Below are 20,238 nucleotides of genomic sequence, written 5' to 3' on the forward strand. Positions count from 1 at the left end.
ATATATATATATATATATATATATATATATATATATATATATATACACACACACACACACACACACACACCACATAGTTTCCGGGTACAAGACATTCACCAGACCCTTGCAAATATTTTCACAGTTTGATTCTTGGCTTTTCATTTTTTAATAATTTCTTTTATAAAAGTAAAAGATCTTAATTTGATAAAGTTTATTTTCTGATATTGGATGATTTAGATTTATATATCCTAAGAAGTCTTTGCTTATGCCAAGATTATAATGATTTTCTACTATATCTGCTTCTAGAAACTGTATAGATTCAGTTTCAACACTTAGGTGTCTAATCTTAAGATGTGAAGTGGATTCAGGTTCTTTCTTTCTGTGTAGATATTCAGTTGTACCATCATTTGTTCTGGAAGTCTTTCCTTCATCCATACTTATCTTCACACTTTTGACAAAATTAAACTGTTCATATGGCATGAGCATAATTTTAGATGCCTATTATTTCTATTTGCATGTCTTTAGTACCATTTTCACAATGTCTTGATTATGGTAGATTTAGTAAATTCTTAAATTTGCATACTGGGTTAACTGACTTTTCTATTTCGAAGTTATGAGCATATTCTATGTCATGTGCATTTCCATTTACATTTTAGAGTCACCTTGTACATTTTTAAAGATTCTTCTTCTGTAGTTTCCTATACTTTCTTCTGATTCACAAATTCCAGCACCTTGTTTTTCCAAATTTTGTCTTTTAGTTTGTGAATCTGCAAGACCACCAGCCTCCTCTTAGGCTCATTCTTCTTACTCTGCAGCCTTGACATTGCTTCCAGGAGGACATTGGAGATTGCATAGGCCCACCTTGTTGTTTTCCTTCTCTCAGGGATGCCAGTCTTCTTCTGCCTGTTGTTCTATATCTCATTACAATTGTTTCACATATTTGGTCAAGTTTTCTATGCACATTTAGAAGTTAATCCTTACAGCAGTTTTTCCTTCATGGGGAGAATTCTTGCAAGCATTTTAATATTAGTTTGGCTAGTGTATATGTGTGGTATCAGATTGTGATTTGGATTTGCATTTGCATTTTCTGAATGATTCATGATCTCATCCAGCTTGAATGTGCATACTGATCCTTCATACATCTTCTTTTATGAAAGGTTTATCAAATCTTTTGCTTTTTAAAATGGTGTTTTCAATTTAATTATAGGAATTTTAAAAAAATTTAGAAACCAATCCTTTGTAAGGAATATGAAGATTGTTTTCCAGTCTATGTCTTTTTCACTTTTTAATGATGTCTACTCAACTTAATAAAGTATAATTATTAATAGTTTTTTGTGAAACATATTATTGAGGCTCCAAGAAATATTTATCTATACCCAATATTTTCTGAAAGATTTTCTCCTATTTTATTTTTCTAGAAGTTTTATTGTTGTAATTTTTATGTTTGTATCTATGATTCATCTGAAATTAATTTTACATGCATAGTGTAAGTTGAGGATTGAGGCACATATTATTTTTCAAGTACATATCCAGTTATAAAAGTATTATTTTTGACAATAAAAGCTTTCAATTATCTTAACACATTTGTTAAACAGTGTTAACTCTGTGTGTGTGTGTGTGTGTGTGTGTTTATTTTGAGGTACTGTTTTTTCTTACTTCATATGTATTTATTACATATTTATTTATATACTAATGCCTTAATGCTATGATTTCTTCATTATTACACTCATATAGATAATTCTTGAAGTCAAGTAATGAAAAGTTTTCCAGCTTTATTCTTGTTCAAAAGTATTTTGACTATTCTTGTTGTTTGCATTTCTATATAACTTTTAAAACCAAGTAGCCAATTTCTGCAAAACAAAACAAAACAAACCCAACTAGTTAGAATTTTGAGTAACATTGCATTCAATGTTTAGATGGACGTTTGGAAAACTGACATCTAAAGAGACTTCCAACCCATGAGGATGTTTCACCAATTATTTACTTACTCTTTATTTTCTCTCAGCAATGACTTATATTTTTCAATGTAGAGGTATAAATGTGCTTTGTTAGGTTTTTTTCTAAATAATTTTTGGTTTCATTAACAGGTCTTACAAAAATTTGGTTAAATTTAACCCTACATATTTTATACTTTAATCCTGATTCAAATTTAGTTTTTTACTAGTATATAGAAGAACAGTTGATTTTTATGTTGATATCTTATTTGATGACCTTTTGAAACTTGTTTTAATTTTTGTATATTCCTTAGGATTTTCTACTTATGCATTATGTCACCTATGAATACAGTTCTACATTTTCTAACATAGCTTTATTTCTTTTCTTCCTTTATTGAACTACAAGGACCTCCAGGACAATGTTAAGCAGCAGTGATAAAAGCAGATATACATTCCTTGTACACAATACAGTGTAAGAATGATATTAGGTGTAAATTTCTTATATGTAGGCTCTTTATCAGATTGAGGAAGTTCCCTTCAATTTTTAGCATACAATTTTTTTAACTTAAAAATATTAGATTTTCAGAAAATTTATAAAACATTAGAGTTTCCTTGTGCCTCTAATTCAACTTCACCTAATTTTAACATTTTAAAGGATCATAGTAAAATATGAAAATCAGAAAAATAAGATTAGTAAAAAATATTACATAAATTATAGACCAAATTCACATTTCACAGTTTTTCTACCAAAATTCTTTTTCTGTTCCAGGACCCCACATTAAATGTATGTGAAAGACCCCAAATCTATACACAAATAATGTTCAAAAGTAAGTTAATTGATTTCTATGTGTTAGCCTTTCTATCACTACTTTATATATTAAGATTGAACAGTGGTAGAATGCTCACCTAGCATGGGCAAGGCCCTTGGTCAATCCTCAGCACCACACAAAAATATATAAATAAATTAAAGATATTGTGACCAACTACAACTAAAAAATAAATATAAAAAAAAGATTGAACAAATAATGCAATAAGGAGATGTTTCTCATACAAATCTGAATAGGGGAGCCAGGCACAGTGGCACATGCCTGTAATTCCAGTGGCTCAGGAACCTGAGGCAGGAGAATCACAAGTTCAAAGCCAGCCTTAGTAATTGAGCAAGGCCCTAAGCAACTTATGAATACTCTGTTTCAAAATAAAAAGGGTTGGGGATGTAAAAAGGTGGGGAGATGTAACTCACTGTATTCGATCCCTGTTTACTAAAAAAAATAAAGAATGGGAGAAAAAGTAAATTTCATAGTGTTGAATTTAAATCAATAGTATCAGTATAAATGTATAGTTCATGCATGTGCATATATATTTTTATATATATATATATATATATATATATGAATTTATAGCTATTATTAATATAGAATAAATACAGATGTATATGCTATATTTTATTTCTTAATTAATAGAACAGATTTCTGGAATAAATTATGGATTTCACAGCTAGAATAGGCAAATTAAAAGATGAGCATGAACTCAGTGAGACCCTGTCTCTAAATAAAATATAAAATAGGCCTGAGGATGTCGTTCAGGGGCCAAGTGATCTTGAGTTCAATTTCTGGTAGCAAAAAAAAAAAAAAAAAAGATAAGCGTGAACCCCTATGTCACCAAAATGTAAGGACTCATTTGAAAAAAAACAAAAAAACAAAAAAACAAATCAGAAGATCACAGGAACAATCCTGAAAGAATGCTCCAAGTCCAAGAATAAAAAAATTAAGAAAATAATAATTACAATGTTGAATTTTAACTCATAAAATGATGTTATTTCTACATATTATTATAAGTAAATAATTTAAAAGCCAATTATCTGGGCAAGAAAAGACAGCTCTTCCTTATAGAATATTTCCAAATAATAAATGTGGAAGGAATGAGGGTAACATTATAAAATTTTGTCAACAAATGCCAAGTTATATCATCTATTGAGGTGATTATGTGCTATTCTTTTTTAGTTTGTTTAATACTGAATTAAAGTAATTGTCAATGTTAAAATAACTAATATTATTCATATTATTATGAAATATTAAAAGAATATTACTTATAATTTATTTTTTTAATAATTGCATTTTTGTAATGTTACATTTACTTGAATTTACCTATTTATAAATTTCCTCCTTATTATGATAATAACACTTGGTAAAATTCTAATTTTCCTAATATTAATATAACCATTTCTACTTTACATTAATGGTATGAATGGTATATCTCGTTCTACCCTTATATTTTTAAATTATCCTGTACAAATTCTAGATCAGTTTCCTGTAGAAAGCATAGAGTTTGCTTTTTGTATGCAATCTGACATCTGTTTTCTAGATAATTGAATTCATTTGGATTTCGTGCAATTATATATACATTTGACTAGAGTGTGCCATGATTTTAGCAGTTTTTCAGATGACCTATTCACTTTATATTCCATCTTTCTTATTTCCTGAATTATTTTGAATCATGTGGGTACTCCATATGCTATTTTATTTCCACTATTACTTTATTATATATATACTATGATTTTTTAATGTTTTAGCTTGTTCTAGAGTTTCAACTATGCAAATTTAGCATATCATAAAATACAATTAGGTCATAAATCAATTAATATAGATGTAACCTTTCTATGATAGTTTGATCTCTTCCTTCATTCTTTATTCAATTATTTCCTCATGTCTTTTCAACATTTACTGTAACCAGTGCAATATGCAGTTACTAATTTTATTTTAAAAAGTACATCATTTGGATTTAGTGATAAGAAAAATTCATATTTTATGTCTACACTTGTGTTTACTATGTCCAATGGTCTTACCCCTTTGGGGTTCCAAGCTTCCAACTGTTCTTTTTCCTCTACCAAGAAAACATTCCTTAACATTTCTTGCTGTGTAACATCTTAAAACAAATTATCACCTTTTTTTATTCTATTTTTATTTTGTCTTCATTTTTGAAAGATGTTTTTATTGTGTGTTCATTATTCTTCTTTTGAAAAGTTTCTTAAGCAATCTGTTGTCACACTTATTTTCTTTGTGTGTAATATGTGTGTAATAATCCTCTCTGCTTTTAAGATTTTCCCTAGTATCATTAGTTTTCAGTAATTTAATTAAGGAGTTCCTTAGGTATATGTGGTAAGCAAAACAATAGCAACCCAAAGCAGAAAAAGTATCCAGAATCTGTGAATAGGTTACCTTACTTGGCAAAGGGGCATTAAGTCTACATATATAATTAAAGTTGCCTTAAAATGGTGTCATGGATTGCTGCAATCAGCACGGCCAAACTAGCAAATTCCAGCAAGGGACAATGGGAGATTGGAAGAATAAAGACTCACATACTCAGATCTTGAAGACTAAGTGGAACACTGCTCTCTGATGGAGAAGAAGGTCTAAAGAATTACACCAGCAATCTTTATTATATATGTCTCATTAATCAGATTAAAGCTATGCAAGCATTATTTTTTATATTCATGAAAGTTATAGAATTGGCAACATTGTGCAGCTTATTTGTCAGTAACATTCTACAGTTGCAATGTGCATTGTTAGGAGCATTGTGTAACTCTCAAGAAAGTCCATTGTTTGAAGTTACTATTATTTTGGCAGTTTCAGGAGCAGCAGAGCTGGTGAAACATTGTGGTTGTCTTAGCAAGAGAATTCCTTTATTCCCAGGAATTGTGTTTCTGAGAGCAAAGTTGAGGCTGATAAGACTCTAGCAGAGAGCCTCCCCATGAAGGGCATTACTATAGCAACTGGGCATACTACACCTTTGCACAGAAACATTCCCAGGCACCAAGCATGCCATAGCCAAGAAGTTATCAGGGACCCCATCTCAGACACTGGTCTCTCAATCACTGTCACTGATTCCATAATGGACATATTCACAAGGACTTTTAACAGTGGAGGAGAGATTCAGAAATTAAAAGGATGTATGGTTGAGAAAGGCTTGCACAGTGAGACACAATGCTGCTGGCCTTAAGACAGAGAAAGTAGGCCATGAGTTAAGGAGTATGGGTGGAAATAAAACCTGGCAAAGTAAAAGAAACAGACTTTTCCTTGGAACTTACGAAAAGAAATACAGCAGCCTTGCTGCCTTCTTAATTTTGGCCCAACAGAACTATGTGCAACTTTTGATACATGGTTTTACCATAATTCATTTCTGTGCTTTAAGCCAATAAGATTTTTTAATTTGTTCAAGTAACAATAGAAAAAAAATAGAAAATTACAATGTAATTTTGTTTATCTTGTTGTGGGTTGTCAATCTTCATGGATCAATGAAGTCATAATTTTCATTAAATGTGGAAAATATTCAGCTATTAATGTCTTCTAACACATCTAATCATTCTAAGTTCTGAGATTGTGCAATATTATTTGATATTGCTTACAAAACCTGTAGTCTCTATTATTATCTTTTTCAATCTTTCTTTTTTTTTTTCATGTCCAGATTTCATTTTGTAGTTTTGATTGCGGTGCATTCAAGTTTACTAATTTTTTCTCTAATGGTGTCTAAGCCGCTGTTACTCTCATACAGTAAAATTCCTTTTCAGACCTTGTATTTTTATTTCTCAAAGTTTTCTTTGGTTCTTTTTCAGACTTTATGTATTTTCATATATGCTAATTTTTTTCCTTTAAATACTTGAATATATTTGTAACAACCTTTTAAAAAGAATCTGCTTATTTCAGTTTTTCTGTCATTTTGTTTGGTTTTGTTTCTACTACTTGTTTTGGTAACATGCTCTTGAGTCTTTTTATGTTTATTTTTTTTAATTGAATGATGACATTTGTGAATTCTATGTTGTTGAGAGCTGAGTTTTTCAAATCATTTGATATGCAAAAACAACAGTTTGTTAATCAGTAATTAGTATAATTTATTAGTATAACAACACTAATTATAAATAACACATTTATTAGTATAATAGCACTAATATTTGGAGTATTTTGAATTGTCTCTGTTTTCACTTCACTGAGGTTTGGACACCATGAATTATGAATAAAAATAATATTCAAACATTTTGTTGTTTAACAGGAAACAGACAATTAATTCCTTGATTATAGGCACTTAATCTTAAGTAGTTGATTCAGGAAATTACATAGATAGAAGTTGAATACCCAGAAATTTTCCATGTTTTTAAAGCTATCATGTTTGTGTATTTGAATATCTTTGTGTATCCCTTCAAATCACAGATCACAGGTGTAAGACCACAGAACTGGAAGTGTGTGTGTGTATGTGTGTGTGTCTATGTGTGTGTGTGTCTGTGTGTGTGTCTATATGTGTGTGAGTATGTGCACACATGCATGTGTGTGTGCCTGCACATTGGCACCAACAGATATATGAACTTTCTACAAACAGCTTTAGGCATTATGCAATATAAAATCCAAGGTGTGAGCTCTTGCTATAAGACTACACTTGGTTTAGAAATACACTTAAGCTGTCTATAAATGTAAGACTGTTCTTGTAGATGAATCAAGTTAAGCTCAGAAAGTAGATGCAGCATGCTCAATTTCATGAGTAGGCAATGGTGGACCCAGAGCTGAAACCTTTTATTTGTAAAGCTGTGTTCTTTCCTAATACTAACTTCCAAATCACCAGAAACAAACAAACAAACAAATGGAATAATTTGAAAATGTTCATACATGAAAGTAATTTGGTGTATTCTCTGGCAGTCTACATAAAGAGAGACAGGCAAAAAATTTTGGCCTTAAAGACTGGGGAGGATTTCTGTAGGTAAATACAAAAAGCTGGATAAGCTTGGGGATAGTACAAAGAAGTTAGGAATGTGTAAAGAACATTGCAGGAGACAGGGAAAATAAAAACAGTTAGAGAGGGAGTTTATTTGGAAAGTACAGAAATTTGGCAAGTTGCTGTGGAGTCAGGCATGGAAAATCTTAAAACAATGATTCTATTCTTAAGAATTAGGAGTAGTTGATGGGTTTTGAACAGGAGACAGGGTAAAATTCATGTTTTAGGAAGAATTATCTGGTAGCAGCCTGCAATATAGTTTGAAAGCGGCTTTGACAAGACTACCTAAGTAGGCAGTTGTAATAATCCAGATGTCAGGTTATAAGGGAATAGTCTAGAGTGTGAGCTGTGGGAATATAAAGAAGAAGACAAATACCAGAGACAGTATGAAGAAGGAAATCACAGGCTGAGGTACATAACTCATTGAGGAATAGAGAAATATTAGGCAAGAGGGACTGCCATAGATTCCACGGTGCCTTTAATGCAAGCTCAGAGCTCTGGATATTACAACTAGTAGATCCAAAAAGAGTTTCCAGTATGAAAGGAATATTAATCGTGAAATAAATATTTTTATCTTATGGTACAGCAATAAAATTAGAATATAGCTATAAAACCCCCAGAACCTGTAATCTTAATTCCATGAATTATGGACTTCCTTCCCCAAATAGTAATGTAAAGTGGTTTATTTGTCACATTAGATCACAGCCAGATTGTGTCTGCTATTTTTTGTTTAAAAGAGTGTTAGGTGATGTTCAGTGAGCTTTTTGGATTACTCTGGAAATGGCTTCTATTGGGAGACAAAGAGGATATAAACAATTTTAGTTCAGACACCCTGTCTAGATAGGAAAGCTTTCGAACACCATCTCCAGATAAGAATGGCTGCTGCCCCTGACTCTCACCACAAGAAGCACACCCAAGAAGGCTGGTTACTGGGTGACAGTCTGCACTACCAGAGCAGGAGCTGAGCCAAGCATGGAAAGACAAAAATTAGAAGTGGATGTTCCAGGTCAGGGAAAGTGCAGGAAGACTTCCAGCAGAGTTTGGAAAGAATTTATCTGTAAATCCCATGAGGCAATCAGAATCTGAGGAAGGGTGGTCCTGGCAAGATCAGGCAGGACTGATTGTCTTCCATAGCATCCATTTGACTTGGAAAATTCATGCAGGCCTGCAGCCTCACTTGCTCTCCCTCCCACTTGACACTCTCCTGTTCCCTCCTCCTCCAGTGAAAAGGCAGATTTGGCTAATGCTCTGCAAAAAGAGATACCTAACTGGAAGATAGATATCAATCTCTCCAAGTTGCTCTTAACAAAACACCTTGCAAGATCAGAGGTAGAGAACATTGTATTCACTTCCCGAACTCTATGAAATAGTGAAAAATTTCCCACTGACTCAATAAATGACTTCAGTCATTCATTCCTCTTCCTCTCTGTGTATAGAGGCTGAAGAGGGAGGTAGCAATAAAAGGATATTTGAGGGAGCAGTGATTTAGTATCTTCTTAAGAAGATTATAAAGGATCTGCCCTAAAATTTTTATTATTGTAATATTTATTTAGATGTGATGTCACACATTTAAAAAATAAATATATGAAAGAAAAAAACCTCTACCTAGACTAATTATTTATGTTATTATCTATCAATCATCTGAAAGTTGAAAATAGTAAATTATCTTAATTGCTAAATATTACATTGTATATTCTCTAAGACATTTAACTCTTTTCAGAATATGATAACAACAGAAGTTTGTCCCCAGGTTTTGATTTTAATAATAATAAAAAACTAGGGCAACTAAAATAGTTTTCTTCAACATCCTACTATAAAAACATTATATAAAGCACAATTCTCTTAGAAAGTGAATTGATAAAGAGTAATGCCCCCAAAATTCAACATAATATAAAACTACATATTAAGATTTTAAAATATACCAGGCATTGTATGATTCATTTTATATGTAATTTATTGCTCTCCCCATTGTTTATACTCATGATATTCTTCACAATATATTTACAATAGAAGCCCTATTTGATCAAAATCATCACTGAGTAGTTTATTAAACAAGGAAATTCAGGAAGTGTCATTAGTAAATATTTAATTCATTAGAAATTTAAGCCTCTTTGTATCAGAAGGGATAAATTTTATATTCTACGAATGCAAATGTCAGCAGATGATTGTGAACATACACAAATTCTACAGGATTGCATCAGAAAGGTCTCAGCTCTGACTGAAGGTGTACACTTTGCACAGGGAGTTGAACTGGTCTTACTTTGATTTGCCTTTACTCTGCTCTCCCCCTTTTCATTGCATGACCCTGTAGTTCTTTATTCTTGGACTTTATACTTAACTACTTACTCACTTATTTCCCAATGTGTGGATATTTACTTCCATTCCACTCTTCTGTTCTCTTTTCATGATCATACCTGAGGAGGCCTTAGGATCTGGCTGGCATAGATGAAACACAAACAGAGAGTCAGATATCTACAAAATGATTAGAACTTCTGAATATCCCATGGTAAATCATGCTTACCATAACTCCAAGTGACAATCTTCTGATGCTTTTCTCATCTATTAGTGTCATTAATAACGATAGAAAGATGGTTGACTTACTATTTTCTCTGCCATGTACTGTTCTCTCATAATGCAAGTTAATCTTCACAATAATTCTCTGAAGGAAGCAATGTAATTAATAACTAAGGAAAGATTACCATTGAAAGATCTGACTAGAATACAAATAATATATTTTATATTCCCAATATAAATATAATAAGGTATTAGCATGCAAGTAAGATAATATAGTAAATTTAAAAACTCACTGTTTAAAACCTGTTGTCTAAAATCTTCATTTTCCCCCAAATATTATATGTGTCAGTCTGAGGAAAAATTCTCAGAAACTGAGATTCTCTTCTCTCTCAACTCTCACCCTTTATTTTCTCTTCCCACTACCTGTTCCACAGGTAGCATAGCTGGAGCTCCTGCAACCCTCTTCTACCAAAAGTAACTTTAAGAAAATTGTGTGCTAAGTGTGGCCAAGCAAGAAAAAAGGAGATAGAGTCCTCAATGACATTGTGAAACTTCTGTTATCATTCTAAGTCTGCCTACCTCTAAACTGTTTTTTTATGAGAAATAGAAATGCAATTTTCTCTTCTATAAGTTGTTCTATTGTCATTTAGGGTTTACTATTAAATCAAAATAAACCCAAAGTTCCTAACTACAACATAGTCTATTTAAATATGCTCTGTTTTTAGAGGTTTGTATTTTATTTCACCATAAGCTTCATGGAGATATTAATGGGTATTAGGCAGGATAAAATATGATCAGACTTTTTGTTTAAGATATTGTCAACTACAATATAAGGTGAATTTTTAAACAATGTACACACACAATATTGAAGGCAGAAAACCATTTAGGAGGATGTTACAGTCACACAATAAAAAGATAATGAAATACAAATTTAGGAAAGCAATGGTTGAGATGGAGGTGTGGAAGTCAGAATAAACAAGTACTTCAGATCTAAACTGTCAAGAGTATGGGGATAATTAGAAGTAGGATTAGGGAGATGAAATGGACAAGTTCTAGAGATTCTTGGGTTTCTAAAACCATGGTATAACCAATAGTTAGTGAACACTGAGAAGAAGGAAGTCAGTGGGAACGTTCAACTTTGCAGACATTCAATTTAAGTTATTTATGGGAAAGCCAAATGCATGCATGCAGGATACAACTGAATAAAAAGAGTGTTGCTTAATATGGTAATTCTGAATTCTGCCTTCCAGAATATGTGTGTGTGTGTGTGTGTGTGTGTGTGTGAGAGAGAGAGAGAGAGAGAGAGAGAGAGAGAGAGGAAGAGGGGAAGAGAGAGAGAGAGAGAAGAATGAAAATTATTGAGCAGAGAGAGGATAGAAAATGTGAAAATATGTGAACACTTAACAAAAACCTGGGAACATCAAAACATAAGGGTTGATGGAGGAAGTCAGCATTCACAATGAGACAGATAACCAAAAACTAGTGAGAAACAAGGTCCAAGAGTTATTTCAAGAAATGTCATTTCAATAAAGAGTGAATAATAAAATCTGGTCAGTAAGCAGATTGTCATTGATTTGGGCAATAAGGAAATCTTTATTGTTACTTGGAACAATTTCTCTTGCATTGTCGGGTTGAGAAAGTACTACAGTAGCTTAGAAGTTAATGGTAAGTACTAATGGTCGACAATTCTTTGGAGAAATTTGAATGAGAAGAAAGATAAAACATTTAGTAATGGAGAAAAATCTATATCAGAAGATGATTAAAAGACAACTAATTTAAAAATACGAGGTTTGAAGCTATTATTATTAAATACTATTTGACTAACGGAATTTGGAAATCCGCCTGTATCAAAATGATGGGTCACATAGTAATCCAGAGAAATTCAGTCTCACTTTTAAATATACTAAAGAGAAAATAGCAACTCAGTACAAATTTCAAATTCTGTGTAGCAATGTGATGAGATTATTTTGATAGGAAATTACTCATAAATTAACTCTGATTGGATTTTGACAACAGGAGAAAAGTGAAATAAATCAAGATGATGGTTAGGTAAATGATGGGTTTGCTGATGTTTCCAGACTTGTGCTAACAGTTAGGAAAACCATAGACCAATTACATCTGTACTTTCTCACTTAGAATACAGATTCAAGAATAGACCCTAAATTAGTTACTGTGCAGTCAGCAAGCTCATGCAAATGTCGGAACTCACGTTTTTGAATTTCACTATTTCCCAAAGAAAGCTGACCCAATGATCTATATTTGGTGGTGATTTTTATTCCCAGATGTTGAAAACAGCATCATTTTTGGAAACATGTCCTTGAGGATGCATTTTCTCTAAGCTTTAAATAGCATGCTTTAGGGAATTGGTATTACCCAAGATATAAAAAGATTAATAAGGATTTAAAATTGAATAACTCCAGTAAGTCCTTTAATGAATATGCATCCAAACTGTTTCCTTGGTTAATATCATAACTGTATGTTTATCACAACATTCCTAAAAGATAACTCTCTTAAGTTTGTGCCCATAGGGTTTGAGACAAAATGCAGTGCTCAGTCTACATGCCTTATTTCTTGGCATATTGTAAGCAACCTTGCATAAGTCCATGTGTGAGACTTTGGGAGCCCTTCCCATTTGGTCCCCTGTGTAAAATCATTTTTTTTTTAGAAAAGACATCTGAATTGTATCTGTGTCTTTCTGGCTTTCATTGAAAATGTTTATTCAATTCAATGTGAGAGAATTGAAATCTCGACAAGGAGCATGATGAATTTTCTAATTCAAACTGGGTACCAAGAGGTGGCCTGTCATCATTTCCCTTTTGTTGTACTGCAAGAAAAAAAAAAGCAAATGAGTCTCCTTAAGAGCAGTTCCCACTTCTGTTTCAAGTTCCCCCACCAAGTCATTAAACATTCTCTGGGTTTTGTCAACAGCCTGGTAAACATCCAGAGAACGAATCACAATAAGATGGTTTATTTAACATTCTTCTCCTCCAACTGCTGATTACGATAAATAGTTTGGATAAAACTTCTATCTGATCCAACAATCACAAAAAGAAAGCATTTAGATATTGGTGAAGTTTAGATTTAGTTAGAAATACTTTAAACAGCAAAGAATTTTTTTGCACACTTTGAGATATATACGTGTGTGTGTATTTAATCTTTAATTCATTTTTTAAAGGCAATACCAGAGATAAACATTAATGTTGAACAATCACTAGGACAGCTCCTTTGAATCTAAGTGAAAATGTAGGCAGAGATTTCTAGGACTAGCTATAAGCTGGAAAGCCTCAAACACAGTGGCCTATTTAATTAACTGAAAAAAAAATTGAGTCTAAGAAGCTGTTTCCAAGAAGTGCTTTTTCAGACATTGGGTAAAATTCGTAATGGTTCTACTTGTATCCAGAGAATCCAATGATTTAGGCAAAAGGGGGAAAATAAAGACTTTTAGATTTGTAGATTAGGTTTAATATTATAATACATTATTTAAAATCTCTCTGAAAGCTTTCTTCAAGAAATAACTATTGTAATACTCAAGAAAGATCTAGTTATATACATTGCTTAATATGTAAAACAAAACTATCATTTTATGACCTGTCATTGAGATTTAAATAAATTTCAATAGATTATTTGTGATTCAATAAGTAGAGCAGATTTTTAACTTAAATTCAAAGATTCTACAATAGGTCCAAAATCTCCTCTATGTTTTGCTCCTCTCAGTTTCGCTTTTATTTATCTTATGTTCCACATAAAATAGCACAATAAGAGGGTCCACAGATGCTACTCATTTAAGACTTTTATGTCTTTTCTAAGAAATGCTCTTTTTTCTTTTTTCAAGGCTGAGTATAAACCTATTATGTCTTCTAGGATAACCTCAAATGATACCTAAAACATTCTTTTACTTAAAATCTCTATTGACAGACAGACTATCATTCATTAGACTTGAGTATTGGGCAGACATTTCCTCAAAAATGAATAAAATGAGCCTGGCACTCCAGAGACACAGCTGACAATAATTGTGATAAAATTTAGCTGTCAAAGGTAAATGAGAATTTTGGAAACTTTTTATTTACCACCATGAGTTTAGTAGTTTCCTGATACTTTAAACATTTCTCTCATGAGATTGGTGATGACATTAATGAATATGACTTTTTGATAATGTATAATGAAGTATGCCAACCTTTGGAAAGACAACATAAACCAGAGATCCCATTTTCCAAGTGGCCCAATGAATGAAGTTACCAACTAACATATGTGCAAAAGAGCCATTTAAATTGTAAGATGAACCAGTGAATTTTGCTATAATGGTAAGAAACTTCATCGTGATAGCTTCAGGTTCCAAATTCCAATTAACTTGAAAGAAACTACTGCTTGTCAGGTTTTGGCATAATATCAAAGAATATCTGCAATTATCTGAAACTTCTGCTCCCTTTTCAATTTTTCAATTATGTATCTGTGTGAAATGAAATTTTATTCATATACCTCAACTAGAAAAAAAAAAAAAACATGCTCCTGCAGATGGATTGCAGAATATAATGTAAGGATCCAACTGTCTTTGATTAAGACATCAAAGAGTTTACAAAAATGTAAAATAACACCACTCTTCTAAGTTTTGGAATATATGGCTATTATTCAAAATAACTGCCATTAAGAACATTTTAATGTAGCAATTATAAATCTGCATTAAAAATATAAGGACATACAGAGGAGAGTGAAGGGACGGAAGGGGGAATAGGGGTAGGGATGATAGTAGAATGAATCAGACATTATTACATTATGTGCATATATGATTTCATGACCTATGTAAGTCTACATCATGTACAAGCAGATGAATGAGAAGTTATACTCCATTTATGTACAATGTGTCTAAATGCATTCTACTTTCATGTATAACTAATTTGAACAACTTAAAAAATTAAAAAAATATAAGAACATAAGAAATGCAACTTTATAAACTCTACCTCAATTTATTTTCCTGAAGACATATATGTATATATACATATATATGAATATATATTAGCATACTCACATACACACGCACGTGCGCACACTCACACACATATTCCTTACAATTTCATTTAAAGTCAAGGATTTCTTAATGATTTTAGGATTAATACAAATCATTTCAATCCATTTATTTCCTTTTTGGTAAAAGGAAAGAAGGAAATAGAGATGGGATTATGCAAGTGCTACCACTCTCACTGGAGCAAGGTGGTGTGAACTTTGTGTTATATGCAGTATATGATCATCCGATGCTCTGCATAGCTGGTACTCAAGATTCCTTCAGCACTACAAGATGGGTATTAGGGAACAAGTGAAGTGATCTGATGTGCAAAGGGAGGTGAAAACCATGTCCATTAGAATTTTGAAATACTGTCATAACATCATTGATAAATAAATATACAACTTTTGGTCTTCTGTTTTCTGCATTACATAATACATAATTTTAATGTATTAGAGATATTTTTGCTTACATTAAATATTCCTCTAAATTATAATTTCTAGGGATTGCATAATATTTCATCATATTCATCCTAAGGACATATTATGCTTGACTTAAGAAGTTTTTTTTAGATATTTCCAATTTATTATTATAAACAATCAGCTTAAGTGAACATCTGTTTATCTCTTCATCCAAAGCATTGTACTGATTCATGATTATTTCCTTAGGAAAATTCCAAGCAAAGGAATTCTTGAGTCAAAGGCTACACACACACACACATACACACACACAATTAAAAATTTGAAAATTTTTTCAAGATTGTTTTCTGTAATAGTTCAAGTTGGCATTCTACCAAGAACTTCAGAAAAATAATTGATTTAGTAGGAATTAACATTATTTCCAATATATTTTGTGAATATCCTGTCTATATTTATTATGTATTTTATTATTTGCATGTTACACTCTTTATTGTTAATTAATAATTTCTTGAAAGATTTTAATAAAATCTGCCTTGCATTCTTTTGGTTGTACTCACTGTCCAACTTCTTTATGTTTAAACTCTCTCCATCATTTTATTATGAATACATTATTAAATAGTAAATTCCAGGATTTGAGGTCTTATCAAATTTAAATAGAGAAATTTCACCTATTCAATTGTTTTTAAATCTGATAAATAGGTTTCATCTTAATTCTGTCACTTTCTTTGCTTTTTTTGTTTTCTTTTGTATGCTTTTTCTTCTCTTTTTTGCTATGTAAATAATGTTTTCTTTGGCAATTTGGATACTTTGTGTTTTTCTTCTTATGAAAGTTATAGTTATTTCTAGCTTCTAAAATGCATTTTAATCACAGCAAGAATATGTACTTAGCATCTGTCTTTTAGTTAGCTAATAAAAATTTCTGTCTTAGTCTCATCACTAATCCAATTTTTCACTTCCTATAAAAAGCTCTGAATTTGTGTGTGTGAACATTTTTGTTTAATTTTAATATGACAATATTAAAACATAAAAGAAACTCAAAGAAGTTCCACAGACACATCATCCAGATTCCAATACAGCTTTGCTACAGCTATGTCACTGATCTCTTGATACTTAAAAATATTTAAGCCAATGTTTTCCTAATCATCATTGTCAGTAATCAAAATGAATCTAAGTAATATATTTTGAAAAATAACTCTTATTTTATTACCTATTTACTTTACCAAGTCTTCTTAATATATGCACCTTATTATTAATTATTCCATTCATTATATATACGATAAGTATGTAATTATTGTATAATCTCTAAAATCAATTCTTTAGACTTAACTCAATGTTTACTTGTTTTGTGGTGCATCACAAACTTTTCATACATTATTTTTCACTCTCTTAAAATTTGATATTATTTTCCAATCTATCTATTGTATCATGTTTGAGTCATCTCTACCAGAAAAGTATTGGATATTATCCTTCCTAAGCCCATGCATGTCTGATGTCAATCTCTTTATCTCACACATAAATGAATTCGTCTGGTCAAAGAATTTTGCCACTCACTGAAAACATAGGCCATTGTTTTCTGGCAGTTAAAAGGACTATGGGATAAAATCAAAACATTTCAATTTATCATCTCAGGTTGGTTATCATATAATTTTTAAATGGTCTCTCCAATTCCAGCTTACAAATCTCAATACAGTTTTTGTTCAAATGGGATCTCCAAACACACATGGTTGAGTATACCTAGACATGTCTCTTACATTGTATAGTTGTCTGGAATACTCTCTATGTTGTAGGCAAATTCTCCTACTTTCTTCTAAGCAATCTGTTTCAATGAGCTATCTAAAGTCATCCCAGGTTACATAGATTTTCTTTTCCCCCTGGGTTACTCTGGGTAGTAGGTTGTTGTTGAATATTTTGTCATTCATTTTCTCATTTTCTCACTTAGATAATATCTTTTGGTTATTATTATTATTTTCTTTTTTTGGTGGTGCTGGGGATTGAACCCAGGGCCTTATGCATGTGAGGCAAGCACTCTACCAACTGAGCTATATCCCCTGCCTTAGATAATATCTTAATAATTGACAGTTAATATTAACACTTGTTGATCTGCATTTTACCCCCAACATTGTATAACATAGTAACACAAAATAAATGCTTACTAAATAAATATATGAATGAACAGAAAAAAAAAGCAGAACAAAAGACTTAGAAGTTGTTTTTCACTTTAAGATATCTTACACATTTGTAGAAAAAAATTAAATTTATCATTGGAAAATTAAGCAAATTTGAGAGTGAATGAACATTTTTTATGAAAAGTTAATTTTATTGTAAAAGATAATTAAACCAAAGGTCAATGTATCATTTCTAAGAAGAGATAATAATTGCCTCATTATGGAGGCTTAATGGTACAATGGGCTTTTAAGGGAAGTGGTTCTGATTTCGACTCCTCTTTCTGATTTCTGCCATTGTGTCATGATAGCATCTTGGTCAAGTTTCTAATCCCACTTTACATTATTTTTCATCCATACTGCGGGAATAATAATGGTCCGTGAGTGATGTATATGAAACTCAAATGAAAGAAAAGTAATTTTTTTTTACAAATCTCTAGACTCACAATGTGTAGTAGATAATAGTAAAGCCTACTTTTTAAGTGTGTTTCTAATCCTTTCAAATGCATTAATTCACGAATTGCAACTTGATGAAGTACGGAAGAGTATTAACTCAAAGAAGATGAAACAGAGACAGATAAGTAATTTCCCAAGTACATACAGCGTTAAAAAAAAAAAAGATAGAAGCAGATACCTTTTTCTCTGTACATGCAGAGCCCACTCCATTGACCAGAAGGCTATGGTGCCACCTGAATGCACAGAGATTTTTGTTCTCTCTTTTTTTATTTTTATTTTTTTCCTCCACCTGGCTTACACTGGCAGATGTCATGCACATAACCTACCATCTCTGTGGAGCTAGTGTAAGCCTCTTGGGATATTAATGGGAAATGATAATCCTCTATTTCCCTTGAGGTATGAACAGGAGACAGGAGGTATTTAAGAAAATAAATCACTTTACAACAGGAAGTCATAAAATCTCTTTTCTGGAGGTTCCCAGCAATGTTATTTGGAATTATTTAGGTATTTCTGGATGAATTTTATGACATTTCATGGTCCCCTTTGAGCCCAAGGTTATATAATTTTATTTAAAAAATCCACTCATGTATGAAACAGATGAGTTCCCCTTCATATGGAAAATGAAATGGCTGGTATCCTAAAGAGATAAAAAAAACCCAGAATTTCTTAAGTGCTCTTATATTTATTTATGTCTTTTGAAAAAAATTAAAAATATAACCACATATGAATTTAAATGATAGTATGCCCTTTAATACTTAATGAGGGGCTGGAACAAAGTTCAAAATATCTAATTTTCAAAGTCCTTTTTTATGATTTTAATATACTATATACCTTTTGGTTGTGGCAATTGAGTGATCAGCCTGGCATCTAGCATCATATATATTGAGTGATGCAGAAGCAGTTACAGGGAAGGAACAGAAGAGGAAGTGACAAGACAGCAGTGGGAGAACTTACTAGGCTTGAAACAAGGGAAGCCTGTGTACATCTTCGCCTGTGTCCATAACAGAATATGATGACAACTGTAAAGGCAGCTCCCAGGATCAGACATTTGGATGTGGGTGGCATGAACATGAATGAGTCAATGAAGGATTTTCTTGGCTGCACAGATATTTCCCCTCTTTTGCCAAAGCCATGTTGTGTGTATGAAAGATGAACTTCCCATTCCTAGTGCTGTTAGAGGCACCAGGAAGCAGTAGGAAGGAGCCAACTCTTTTGGAAAACCAGGCCAATTCTTGGATAGAAGCCTTAAAATGTTGAGGTAATCCTTGTGTACAAAATCATTCTTTTGGCATTTTATATCAAGTCACTTAAATATCCTAAAATGGAGGAAGGGAGATAGCACATTTTAAAAATAGATCGTAGTAGCCTTTTAAATGCTCATTTGGATCAAGTCTATGATGTTGTCATAAAGCCAATAATAAAATTATATAAGAAGATGAGCCATTTAGCTTCCATAATACAAAAGGAAATGACTTGGTTTTCCTTTGTGAGGCTTTTCCTAAGTTTTATTATTTTAGGGTAATAAAATTATTTTTTACATATAGTGAACATAGATGAATGTGGGTATACGATGTGCAACAACAGGAGGAAGGAAAAAAAAACGACAATTTCAATACACAGCACTAGGCACATAGAAGATTCTCAATAAACAGCAGTTCTTTTTCCTTTACAAAAATCCTCTCAATAGTCCTTCAGTGTTGATATTGCACCCATTTTTTCAGAAAGAAAAATTGAGGTGGTATAGTTTTTTAGAGAGATATCTGATCGAATAGGCCTTTCTCTCTTAAGTTATTATAAAGTAGAGCTTAAACGTTTAGGTCTGTGGCGTTGACTTTATCAACTACAATTGTGCATTCTTGGAAGTTACTTTGGAAATCTCAAGTTCAGAACAGGAAAAGGACATTAGGTGAAAGCTAAGGGACAATAATATACAGCACATTTCAGAAAGTTAGAAGAAGGAATTTTGTATAATTGTACCACAAAGAAATTATATTCAAGAGGTAGGTATATTTAACCTA

General features: G+C 31.9%; 1 non-coding gene across 1 annotated transcript; it reads right to left on the reverse strand.

Moving 5' to 3' along the window:
• Positions 1-17,578: 17,578 nt before the first annotated feature.
• Trnav-cac lies at positions 17,579-17,651 on the reverse strand. Its single transcript has one exon. It is a non-coding gene; the product is annotated as a tRNA-Val (tRNA).
• Positions 17,652-20,238: the final 2,587 nt, after the last annotated feature.

The sequence above is a fragment of the Marmota marmota genome, unplaced genomic scaffold, assembly GCF_001458135.2.
Source record: "Marmota marmota marmota unplaced genomic scaffold, marMar, whole genome shotgun sequence".
Classification (NCBI taxonomy): Eukaryota; Metazoa; Chordata; class Mammalia; order Rodentia; family Sciuridae; genus Marmota; species Marmota marmota.